Source organism: Sturnira hondurensis, unplaced genomic scaffold (genome assembly GCF_014824575.4).
Source record: "Sturnira hondurensis isolate 20B ecotype Veracruz unplaced genomic scaffold, ASM1482457v3 Scaffold0004136, whole genome shotgun sequence".
Classification (NCBI taxonomy): Eukaryota; Metazoa; Chordata; class Mammalia; order Chiroptera; family Phyllostomidae; genus Sturnira; species Sturnira hondurensis.
In genome coordinates this window covers 11,745,025-11,759,072 of record NW_028076767.1, presented here as the reverse complement: position 1 = coordinate 11,759,072, position 14,048 = coordinate 11,745,025, and the positions used below count along the sequence as shown (strand labels likewise).

The 14,048-nt window shown below is 33.1% G+C and overlaps 1 long non-coding RNA gene across 2 annotated transcripts in view; it reads right to left on the bottom strand.

Moving 5' to 3' along the window:
- Window positions 1-3,232, bottom strand: part of LOC118985874 (uncharacterized) — a 44,860-nt gene extending 41,628 nt beyond the window's left edge. For both annotated transcript variants that reach the window (XR_005066215.1, XR_005066214.1), the window contains exon 1: window positions 3,166-3,232. This is a non-coding gene — a long non-coding RNA (uncharacterized LOC118985874). The remainder of the gene's footprint in view (window positions 1-3,165) is intronic.
- Between the last annotated feature and the right edge of the window lie 10,816 nt (window positions 3,233-14,048).

Below are 14,048 nucleotides of genomic sequence, written 5' to 3'. Positions count from 1 at the left end.
TAAGGAATCAAAAAGTAATCTTGGATGGCAAGACAGTTTTTGAAATTTTAAACTGTCTTCAAACTAATTATATTTTCATTTGGAGAAAACTGGAGGAATGATGTAAAAAAAAGTTTTTCCTAAGAAATGAGTAGCAGTCTTTTCATCAAAGTATTGAGCAATATATTCAACGGTATATTTACAATTTTTTGAAATTCAATGTTATAAGCTAATTAACTAGTTAATTAATTAGACTCAAGTCTGAGTTCACCTTGGAAGAACTGAGGAGAGAATGTAGGTAAATTAAATATGTATATTTTGTTAAAATTAAGTATTTTCACCAGAGTATTGAGTCTACACAGTTCATCTGTTCAGATTATTTTTAAGGAGAAAATTGAGTCAATCAGTTAGAGACATGGTGCTGATCAAACAATACTTAAAATTCTGAAACAGGATAAATATGTAAAGAAATTTCAAGCCAATGTACAGATTTTGAAGAGACTTCTTGGGAAAAAAAGTTGATGGAGTTGTAAGTAGTAAATATATCAGACAGTTATGTTAATAACTTAAGCTTTAGTTACTCAGATTGTATAAAGTTAACCCCAAATGCTACAGTGTTATGAGAAACTTTTACATATTTTGTTAGAGAGTTAGAAATACTTAAATATATTTCCAGAAAAAACTGTATGATTCCAACAATTAGGTGATAGTTAAATACAAATTCTAAAAATGATAACGAAACTCTTTCTAAACATCTAGCTAATTCTCACAAGATTTCTGAGTATTTAACATGAGGGGGGGGTTCACTAAAAATGGTATTTGTTGTGAATCTATTAATATGCGTTTTAGATCAGGCTGCCATAACAAAATACCATACATTACATGGCTTAAACAACAGAAATTTATTTCTCCCTCTTCTGGAAGCTGGACACTTGAGATCAGGTGCCAACACAGAAGGGTTCTGGTGAGAGCTCTCTTTTTGTTTTATACATGGCGCAGAGAGAAAAACAGAGAGAGAGAGAGAGAGAACAAGTTTTCTGCTGTTTCTTATAAGGGCACAAACTCAATTAGAAAGACCTCACAGTCAAAGGCTGTATTTCCAAATACCATCACGTTGGAAGTAGAAGGGCTTTAATACATGAATTTGGGGAGAACATGAACATGCAGTCTATAACACTATAATTGCACCCCTTTGAGCAAATGGAATTGAAAAAATGAGTCATTTACCTAATCAGTTTTCTGGCTACTTGATAGTAAAGACCATTGAAATAATGCATTAGTTTATATATCATACTTTGTATAATAGTTAATCTATAATAAAGGAGAGGTCAGGGAAACGCAAGCACACGGATTGTTGGTATTTTATAAAAGGAAAAAGCGACACTTAGTTGGCCGCACTATAAAAATAATGTATTTCAGTAAAAGTTGACTTGATAGAACAACATATAGGGTATATTTATCATTTATTATAAAAATAATTGCCCATATTAAAATATATATTTAGTGGAGAACACAAGCAAACTTTTGTTGATATTGATAACATTTTATTTAGTTAAATGATAATATCACCAGCAAGTCCTAGGAGCACATACCTTATTACAGAATTAAGCCATAAGAGTGGAAGAGTTTTATACCTGGTTTTCTCTGACCAGAAAAAAAAATTATAACTCTATTACATAATTAGTATTTTACTAACAGTAACTTAAATTTATATTCTGATCTTTTAAAGACATTTGCTTTAAACACTAATCTAAAAAGTGTTTTAATTTTACACTAGCATTTTTTGATAAAAAATAACAAAACTGCATATGTAATTTTAAATTTCTAAATGCCACATTTTTAAAAGGGCAATAAAGAGGTGGCATTTCAATAATATGTTTTATTGAACATAAAACAATACAGAAAGATGTATTACAAAGACAGTCTTACTTTACATTTACAGAATATTTCAATCAGAATAGCCAGGGTTCAAATGCTCAATATCTCCATTTGACTAGTGGCTATTGTTTTAGATCCTGCTCTAGACTTTCCATTTAAATACATATACCTCTTAAAAATATATATATATATCCACACGTACTCACACGCACACATACACACACATACATTCACAAAGATTACAGGCTGCAGTGAAAATGTGCAAGTGTAATAACTTAAGTAAATACAGATTTTTTTTCAGATCTAATGATACAAAAATAGTAGCAAAATTGAACTTACATGGGAAAATATGGAAAACGCAAGTTCTAAAGAAAGTGTAGAACTTGAAACTATCACTAGCTCAGGCTGCCTTAGGATGGCAACATCCTAGAATGCTATGATCATATATTACTTTGTGCAACTACCAACCAGGTTATACTAGTAGAGTTTAATATCTGTATCAAATGCTGTTATCACCATTGTGAGGAGTAAGATAATCCAAGATCCCATTTAGCAGGTTCAGGGAGTTGAGCTTTTGGGGGGAGAATTTTGATGCGTTATGTTAAACACACTGACATGGATGCCTATAAAGGCTGAATACATTCAAAAATCTATCAGGCACAAACATTAGAAAATTATGATTAGTTTGAGTAAGACTAATTGGAACTTATCAGGGGATTGGATAAAGGGTGAGTAAAATTTAACAAGCCAGAAAGTTGTCTATACCCAAAGTAAATTTAACTCATAAATTGAAACCAGTTGCATGAGCCAAATTTTGTCAGTCCACATGCTTTAGGATGGTGGGGAATGCTGGGAGTACTGGAACCAGAACTGTAGGAAACGAGTGTATTTAGAATTAGCTATTGGGTTAGATAGGCAAAAGGCTGTGTGCTTTCCCTCCCGATGAAAGGTTGGGAGCCTCTTTTTACTAGTAAGGATGCATCAAATCTCCAATGATGAGCACTGAGGCGTAAAGAGGCATCAGGTTTTGGAGGTAAGTTGGAGTAGTCTGGACTGAACTGTGTCTCCCCTACCCCAAATCTACACATTGAGGCTTTAACCCTCCATGTGACTACATTTGCAGCTAAACTTTTAGGGAAAAATCAAGGTTAAATAAGACTATAATGGTGGGGCCCTAATTTTGCAGGATTATAGACCTTATAAGTAGAGAAAGAGAGAGAGTTATCTCCTTTTCTCCACACCAGAGAAATGTCTTGCAAATGTACAGCCAAAAGAAAGTCATCTATAAGCCAGGAAGAGATCTCTTACCAGAAATCAAACCATGCTGGAGCCTTGATCTCAGACCTGCTCCTGAACGGTAAGAAAAATAATTTCTTTTGTTTAAGCCATTTAGTTTACAGTATGGTGTTATGGCAACCAAAGTGGTTGCCTAAGACATTGAGTAAGGTCAAAAGGCCCTTATGTAAAGTGAAAACTTCTTGATTAAGCAGAGCTGTAGTGACAATGACAATGAGTAAAAGGAGAGTGAGACCGGCTTTTCTTCATTATGCATGACAACTCAAGGCTAAAGAAAATCCCCCCTCCAGAGAAAGATAGTGTAATATACTAGCATAGCCCACTTTTGCATTCTACTGGTAATCAGAATTACTGTGCATTTCTTTTTTTCCATGGCAAGATAAATAATACTGGATATGTAAATCCCAAGATGCATGCTAACAGACCCTAATGTTCCATACACTCCTTTGCAGACTCTTTTGATACTGGGTTATCTGAGGCTCCAAGGTAAAGAATAAATGTATAACCAGTTGTCTGTAAATAAACTTTTCTGCTTTGTTCTATAATTCTTTTTCTCAGACTATCTTGCAATAATCAGAAGACACTATGTTGGGAGGCCATAAATAAGCAACGGAAGTCTCAATTTTGATTTTAGAGCAAAAAAAGTTATCTGTGCCAACTCTATGACAAATTCTATATCACTAGGAAATATTTAAATAAAAGCAGTATTTATAATGATTAATAGAACCACTAGCTGAACTTTTAACAGCAGAATATAGAAAGGGGGGAAAAACAGTAATGTAGAATGTGGGAAGTTTAGAAAGATCTAGTGAGCATTATTTGATAAGAAGCAAAATATCTTATTTTTTAAAAACATAGACATAAGTTTATATAAATATAACATTATATATAAGTAAGCTGTATATTTTCAAAAAATTAATTGTTATATAATAATGCTTGTTAGACAAAATTTCCATTGTCTTTTCATAAAATATTTCTCAATCGTCCTTCCATTACAACAATTCTTCTTACCTTACTTACCTATTCAAAGTGAACCTAACATTTCATAAAAACTCTAATCTGGGTGATATGCCAAGATAAGTACCTGTCACTATCAATTAAGACTGAACATTGCTTAAGTCAATGTCAACTTTTACGGTAAGAAAAAAATTTACATGAAAGTTATAGAATTAATGGACCCACAAGGATTTTTTTGAAGGCAATAAATCCACTAAGAGGTGTTGAGTACATATTTTTAAAGAACACCTGAGATATGGAAGTTTTAAAGGCAAGTAGGACAAATAATCAAGACTTATAATAAAATTCACCATAAATTATGAACCTAAAGGGATACAAGTATAATTAATAGATTACTCCATATGTACCCATAATTTATTTTTATACTGGATTTATTTTATTTCATAAAAGCAGGAATTTGGATATAATAAGTTACTTCAACTCTGTAGCAAAAGTGTATACCTCTTCTGAAATTCATTTTTTATTTCTATGTGAATAAAAATTTTATTTTTAGAACTTGTAGTCTGTTGTCTCATAAACATATAACTGGAGATACAACCATATATTATATGGTTGTAAACCAAATATCATAAATGAAGTATAGTTTTCCGTGGTGTTTAATTGCAAAGTTGAGACGAACATCTTTCTGTATTTCCATAAAATACCACATCAGATTTCATTTAAAAATATGAAAAGATTCTAAGTAATTTTAATGATCTACAGTTTAAAATACCCGTTATTACTGCACATTACATTCAATTACTTTAAACCTAACTTTAATATGTGATTTTTCTTTAAAGAAAAATAATGAATACTTTACCTTTTAATACTTTACAGTCAGGGACAAAAATAGGTTTATAGTTGTGAGTACACACAACACATAATTTATTCTTGTATTATTATTGATTATTTTATTCTCCATACAAACAACTGTAAATCTACTTTTGTTCAATCCTGTATGTTAGTAATCAAACAAATATTACTGAGTATTTAGTTATAGTCCAGTCAATGTTCTATTTACACCACAACACACCATTTGCTTTCCTATAATGGAGCTTACATTTTCTTTTTTTTTTAATTTTATTTATTTATCTTTAGAGGGGAAGGAGAGACGGAGAGAAACATCAATGTATGGTTGCTTTTCCTGCGTCCCCTGCTGGGAGTTGGCCTGCAGGGAACCAGCCTGCAACCCAAGCATGTGCCCTGACTGGGAATAGAACTGCGATCGTGTGGTCCTCAGGCCTGTGCTCAATCCACTGAGCTACACCAGCCAGGGCATGGAGCTTACATTTTCAATCTAGATATTGTCTGCTCCTTCAACTTGCTTACAATCAATTCCTCCCAATACACCTCCATTTGTTTAGAGCCGTAACTTTTACATTCTTGTTAGTGAATGCTCTGGCTGTGTCTTATCACTAGATCAGATTGGGTATTCACAAACTTTTAACTGAAAAAGTTAGTTATAGTTGGTATGTAATATTTATTCTAAAATATGAACCTTTCAAAAAAAGATGGCATGCTATAATTTCATCGAATTGTAGTTCTTTAAATGCAATAATTGGTATTTTCATTCCAGTTATGGCTATAATTTTATCTTTCTTTGCAAACAGGAAGTGCAGCCATTTCACTCCATTTTTTTAAAAAATATTTTATTCATTTATTTTTACAAAGGGAGAAAGGCAAGGACAAAGAGAGGGGAAAAAATATCAATGTATGTTTTGCTCTCACCAGCCCACTACTGGGGACCTGGCCCAAAATCTAGGCATGTGCCCTGACTGAGAATTGAACCAGTGACCCTTTGGTTTGCAGGCCTGTACTCAATCCACTGAGCTACACCAGCCAGGGCTCCATCTTTATAAAGCCTGCAGTCCTGATGAAAATTGGAGGAAGATGTTGAGAGATGGTATCTGCATATGCCTCTGAAATGTGCTGAACACAAAATAAACTTAGCACAACAAAATTATATATTCAGGAATCCTCGCAGAAAAGTACTGAAAAGCGCTTTTCACTACTTTAATAACCAATATGTGTAATAATGCACAATATATAATTTGAGCTACATGATTAATATATACAGTGTGTACTCTATAGATTATTTTGGTGTGAAACAAATATCTCATATATTACCAACATTAGATAAAATAACATTGATTGTATTTGGATACATTCTTAACCTTATGAAAAACATACTTTCATTTTCTATTTTATTATATATAAAACATGGAAAAACAATAATTTTAGTAATAAAAACTTGCCTTTTCTTCTTTATGTGGAAAAAGTAAATTATTTGGCAACTAAAGGTGATTATTTAAAAATAAGTGAAAAATTCTGAGGTCAGTTAGGTATTTTTATTTGTCACTCTTGCATAACCATGTAGGGAAACAGGCTTCACTGGAGATTAGTAATGAAAATAATAGTCTATATTGAAAACCCTCTACCATACAAATATTTACTGAAACTTTTTCCACTGATACATAAGCCTTAAAATGAAGGAGCATTATAATATAAAATAAATTTAAACTGTCAAATAATTAATTAATTTAATTAATTTTGAGTATTTTTTACATTGTTGACTTCATATTTTCCATTTTCATAAGCATAAGTAATTTCATAAGCATAAACTAATTAAACTGTTCAAAGTAATGAAATGAAAAATAAAGTAAAAGAAAAGTACAGTAAAGTAATGAAAAGCTTACTTAAAGAATGTGACTAGAATAAAAATTTACTAAATCACATTTATACTATTTTTGCATTATTTTTACATATAGTTACATTAAAATATATATCAAGTGTGCTTGCTTGCTAGATTTCAGTAGACAACAATACATATCAATATTGTTCCCTTAACAATAGAAAATATTTTTCAAGTAAAAATATATCTATATGGAAGTATTCTAATATTCTAATTCAGTTTATACAATTTTGTATTTCTGAATCAAAACCTTTTTGGGACTTTTCAAAAAAATTCTCTTTTGGTTTTCAAACTGTCCACAGGACAACTGACACACAATATTTAAGTGTGTCATTCTTGCCTTCCATTTCCCTCCTAGTTTTGTATATTCCCTACTGTGTCTCTGAAGGAGATACTTTTAAATCCCTCTTTATCATAATGAATGATTTTACTTTTTTCCAAATCCTTATCATTCTTGCTATATTATGGAACTATATTATCACATTTATGCTGTGCATGATTTCAATGAGTTTTATAGGAATTATTTATTGATATAATTTGCTGATTACTACTCATAAGAATATACTCATAGAAAGACATAAATGACAAAGATGACCTGATAGGATAAAAGTTTTTATATGCACTTATGGGCTGCTAGGAGACACATTCAAATATAGTTGGAGACTAGTAACCAACCCAATTTTAAAAATTGATTAAAAATTTGAACTGAGCTCTCAGTCAGGGCACATGCCTGGGTTGCAGGCCAGTTCCCTGCAGGCCAACTCCCAGCAGGGGACGCACGAAAGGCAACCATACATTGATGTTTCTCTCCCTCTCTCCTTCCCTTCCCCTCTAAAGATAAATAAAATCTTTAAAAAAAAAAATTTGAACTGAGCATCACAGAGCTTCAGAAATGGCGCCATTTCTACATGGGATTTGGGCCAGGAGGCATTCAATATATAGGGCAAAACCAGCTGCTTAGGTGAAATGGTAACATCTTTATGTAAATGACCTTACCCTCAATATGTTTTGCCTTATTAGCCTTCAATGTTTTTGTCAAAACTCTGGACTTAGATAATGCCTTATTCCATGTCTTTTTACTCCACTTGACATTGCTTCTGAGCAAGAAATGAATTTTCAGTAAATGAAGTACAGCTTATGATCATGGAATTCATTGCTTGTAATGATTATGTATGGCTATGTAATAAACTATCCCACACTTACGGGTTTAAAACAACATTTTTTATCTTACACATATTCAGGACATCAGAAATTGAGGAGCAGCTGGAAACTGTGATTCTCTGTCTCTCATGAGCGTGCTTCTGTAGGATATGCTTCCAAGCTCACTCACATGACTTTGGTCTAGAGGCTTCAGTCCTCTGCTACTTGGGACTCTCCATTGAGCTGCTCATAATATAGTATCTCCAAAATCACATGACAGGCAAATAGGAAGCCACCGATTTTTATAACCTATATTTGAAAGTGAGATACCGTCATTCATGTAGTATTCTATTGTTTACACAGAGCAGCTCTGTTCTGGTACAGCACAGGTGAGAACTACAATACATACGATGAGGCAGGTTTACTGAGGGCAGACTTGAAAAGTGGCTGCCATATCTGTGTTATCTTGTTCCAACCCAGTATTGTAATACCTGGCTTTAATCTAAAGTGGGTATTCTAATATTGGGTAGTGATACATTGTAGGGCAAGAATAAGGAGCTCTGGAATGTTGGATATGCTCTATATCAGTAACCATCATATTTTGCTGTTGCTTGTATTGGCAAGACTCATGGATCTGGGGTCAAGGGTAGAGACTAGAATGTCTTACTCATTATTACCTCTTATGATTGACTAGTAAATTGTTCGTCATACAACTTTAATCTTTAGTGTAGGTACCAGAGTTTCGAAGGCTTGACAACCAAGAGCTACATAGTCTGAGGTCAGAAGATATTTCAGCTCAAGACAAAAGAAAATGCATTCTTCCTTTACCCTTTTGTTCTATTCGGGTCCTCAAAGGAATACATGTTGCCCACCCACATAGTGATGGCAGAAATTCTCTACTCAGTCTACTGGTTCAAATGTCAATCTTTCCCTGACACCCCCTCTCAGAAAAACCCAGAAGTAATGTTTTATCATCTCTCTGAACAACTCTTAGATGAAACAAGTAGACACATAAAATTAATAATCACAGTAATAATGTAGTTATATCAAATATATGCCACAACTCTTGATTCCCTTAATTGATAAAAAGAACCACAATTACTTACTAGGGTCACTTCCACAGTGAATTAAGTACCATTAACAGTTAGAAGAGAAAGATCTGAATAGAATCCTTAAGGCTATGAAAAGGATCTCTTAAGATCTTTTTCTCACCTAAATTACTCTATAAAACTTCCAAATAGTGAATGAAAATAACAACCTTAATTTCCATGAGCAATGCAGTGTAAAATGCATAATTTTCATATTAATTATTAAAACATGAGTCATTAGAATTAATTTAAGTCTTATTCATTTAAGCCTTTTTATGCAATGTCAAAAATTAATTTTTCTATAATGTATTTAGTAGTGTAAATATTCTAATATTGGAGAAGAGGGCAGATATCACTATTAGTTATAAACTTTTTTTAAAGATTTTATTTATTTATCTTTTTTTAAAAGATTTTATTTATTTATTTATCTTTAGAGGGGAAGGAGAGAGGGAGAGAAACATCAATGTATGGTTGCCTTTCATGCGTCTCCTGCTGGGAGTTGGCCTGCAGGGAACCGGCCTGCAACCCAGGCATGTGCCCTGACTGGGAATCGAACCACGATCCTCTGGTTCGCAGGCCCGCGCTCAATCCACTGAGCTACACCAGCCAGGGCAGTTATAAATATTTTGAACAAACTTTTATTTTAAAATATTAATTCCTTGAACTCTGAATGAGTCATAGTTCATGTAAAAAATAAATAAATATGGGCCATTTTAGAAACAAAAGTGGTTGTAAGAAAATACAAGCATATATAGCTGACACTGCTTTCCAACTACTTTTCATGGTAGATCTGCAAAATTATTCATTGTTCTTTATTTTAAAATATGCAAGCATTATTTCTATAAAATTATAGGAGTAATTTATGGGTTATCTTTAATTACATGCCCATAGTTGGCCTATTTTGGCCATATCACTTTTATATTATTTTATTTTGTACCAATTGCGAAAACATATTTTAACATATTGAAACCCTTTAAAATGTATGTATGTCAAAATAACAGTTGTATCTAATACAAAAATTTCATGAAAATATAATTTATTATGCTCACATAAGTAAAGATTTTATATTTTGTCATTTAAATGACATGCTCCGTCATTTTGAGAAATTATATTGAATTACTAAAGTATACATTACCTAAAATTCAGTGACCAAGTCTTGCAAGTGCTTATTAAGGGAGGTATTTTCTTTCCTCCATAGAGAACAACGTGGAAAATGGAAGAGGAAAGATCTTAGAATAAACTAAACTATAACTGAAATATCAAAAATAATAACAAACAAGTGACATTATTTATTGTCTACTATTTCCAGGCACTGTATTTTCATGTTTATGTAACAAAACAACTGTAGGAGGTAGGTCTCATTATTTCCTAGTATGTTATTGTTTCTCTATTTGTTCCTTATACTGCTAAGCCTAGAAAGATTAAAAAACCGCATTGAACCCTTATCTCAATGACTTCAGTGCTCTAACGTTGCATTTGCATACCACCCAGTTTTAAACAATATTTGCATTAGGTATTGTAGTTTGCAAATCAGTTACAATTAATTACTTTATCATCACAATGCAATCTGAAAAAACTATGAGGTATAATTATCATTTTATACATAAATCAGTCTTAAAAATATTCTTAAGCCTTTTCTCCTTGTCCCCTCAATGGCATGGCTTGTAATCGGCAAAACCACTAATGTAAAACTGTAATATATTGACTGTTTTCTCTAAATAATATTTACAAAAGCACTTTTAATTTTTTAACTATTAAAAAATAATAATCCACTATGTAGATTCCTAGATTCCAGATTTGGGGGGGGATGGGAGGTGGGAAGGGATAATGGGAGGAAGGGGGGAAGGGCTTTGAGGATCAACTATACAGGACACATGGACAAAACCAAGACGGGGTAGAAGCAGGGGAGGGAGATGGGGATGACTAGGGTAGGAGGAGTAGTAGGGGGGAAATACAGACAACTGTAATGAACAACAATAAAATAATTTTTAAAAATGAAAAATTAAATATCTATCCTACATTTTTGTATAGTTTGGACTATGTAAAATTAAAGTGGCATAGGAGAAAAGAAACTTAAAGCTAAGAACCATTAGCATGACCTTCCATCTGAGCTCCTAATGCACTTTTGTGAATACATTCAACTAATTTTTAAGATCTTTGATGTTGCTAATTTATGCTATCATGTAAATAATAATCACGCTAACTTTATATTCTAAATTCTGTTTTAAGATTTTATTTATTTACTTTGAGAAAAACAAGAAGCGGGGAGAAGAGATAGAGAGAAACATCGATGTGCAAGTGATACATAGATCTGTTGCTTCTGGCACGCCCCCATCTGGGGACATCACCACACCCAGGTGTGTATGTGCCCTGAGTGGGAATTGAAGAGGTGGGTGGCCTTTTGGTTCCCAGGTGAATCCACTGAGCCACACCAGCCAGGGATTACATTTCAGAATATTTTAAATTTAATCAGTTTCATGAGGTCTAATTTATATAAAATAAAAGTAAGTTTAATTGTGCCACTTAACAAGTTTTTAAAAAATGTATGCAGCCGTAATTACCATCATAATGATTATATACAATATTTTTTACCCCCAAACCAGCGATGCTTTGGTTCACAAGCCTGTGCTCAATCCACTGAGCTACACCAGCAAGGGCCAGATATTGAATTTTTTGTCTCTGAATATCGCGTGCATGTTCTATTAAACCTTCCTTTTTTTCTTTAAATACTCATGTTCTGCACTACTTGAACATGTATAGCATACGCACACACACTCATAGATAAAATAGCTATTTTAACATTCTTCTATGATAATTCCATCATTTTGGGGTCTATTTATATTAACTAGTTTTTCTCTTGGTTATTAATCATTTTTTCTGCTTTTTTTTCATGGCTAGTAATTTTGGTTTAGATGATAAATAAAGAAAACTGAAAATTTTACTTTTTGGGTGCTGGATTTTATATTCCTTAAATAATATTGAATTCTATTTCTTGCTTATAGTTTAAGAATAATAAACTGTTTCTACTCTTGGGGTCTTAGGAATCTACCAAATTCCTTATATATTGTAACATATCTATTTCCATTCTTGCTGGACACATGAATATTCCCCATACTAGGTGGAGATCCTAGAATTGCTTTTTCCATTTTTTCCAGAAGTTGTTTCCCCTGACTTGAATAGGTCCGCTGCACACAAGCACAGACCAATAGCGATGAGACTGCTCAGAGATCTCTGGGGTACTCTCTCCAGATTACCTCCTTCTCTTTGTTTTCCTGTCTCACAAACAGGAGTTCTCCGGTACTTTTGGACTCAGACTTCTAAACCCATAAAGTCCAGACTGCATTTGGATTCCCATCTCTGCACTGTGCCTTACAAATAGTCTCTCAGTCTATCAGCTGATTCAATTTTGGGGCTCATCTTATTCATTTTCTTGTTTTAGCAAGCACAGTTCTGAACTGCTTTCGTGCAGTGCTAACAGCTGTTAACTCACATATTTTATCTAGTTTTCTAGTTATTTAAGACAGAGGCAAAATCTAGTCATCTTGCCCTACTCTATCTTGGTCTGAAATGGAAGGCTCCATAATTTGGTTTTAAGTAAGGTCGAAAGGAAGAGGAGCTATCAGTGTCCGGGAATTCCTCAGCAGAACTTCTGGAGCCATGTCCTAGTAACAGTAGCAACTGCCTAGTAAGTGACCCAAGTAATAGAATTTTATATTAAAATATTTAGCAATATCTGTCATCTTTAACTACCTGATAATGATATCTTTCTTAGACTAAGCACGTTCTTATTTAACTGTTCTTATATTAGTTATTTTAAAAAATATCCAAGGAGACCAAATATCTGATAAAATGTTGTAGTGTATTATTTATTTATAAACTTTTAAAAATCTATCATTGCCATTATGAAAATGCCCTGTATTAGTGATGAGTCTTTGATGTGTGACTATAGGTTAAAATTACCAAGAGTTTAATTGTATCACCATGGCCTCAACCATTCCTCCTCTCATTTATTTATTTCCCCTCTTTTAACTCCATTTTCAGGCCAACTCTCCCAAGAGATGTCAAAACAATTGCTGAAAGCCCCAAGTGACCAAGATACTGGAGCGACACCTTCTTGATGGCACTAGGGAAAGTTCTAAGGCTCACTCCCATCAGGCTATCAAATGTCTAGTCACTGTAGACAGTGTGATAAGCTGCTCGCACTTTTTTTTAGGTCATTGGGTGTCATACAGATTTAGCACCACTTGAAACATATGGAATTAGTGAGAAAAGTGTCAATTCAGTAAGAAAATAAAGAAAAATAAAATAATATTTTAATAATAAACAACTGAATTCTGTTTGAAGAAGTAGGGATAGTTAGCTGGACAAAAATGCACCAAATATTTACTAAACCTATTCAAATATAAATAGCTTTTTTTGCAGCATGAAGAATTTTAAATGGTGTTTTAACACCTACCACAAGATAAAACACCAACAGTACTGAACTTTATGTAACGTTACTCATAATCTGGCCTTGGCTATCTTTATATCCTTGTCTGTTATCACTTTCACACATCTGCTTTTTAAAAATACATTCTCACCTCACTCTACAATCAAATCTTATTCATCTTTGAGGTCTCAGAAGCAACTCATTAGCATGGAAGCATCTTGATGACATAGGCATTCATCTATATAAAAAGAATCTATTAAATAGGTGACTGATAGAATAGGGATTCTTACATTTATATTCCTAGTGAATTTATTCAGAGTCATTGTCTATGACTATATCAGGTGGTAGAAAACAAAATATGCTTGCATCTGATTTAAGAAAATGCTCTAGGTGAGTTCAGTAATAGACCATTTGTATCTACCATACTATGAGGTAGTGGGAAGTAGAGGCAGGAAGGGAAAAATCAACCAGGAGAGCATTTGAGCCAGCAGGAATGCCAGATTTATAGCCATGGAAGTGTAAAAGAAGTTACTGATTGTGACAGTAAATA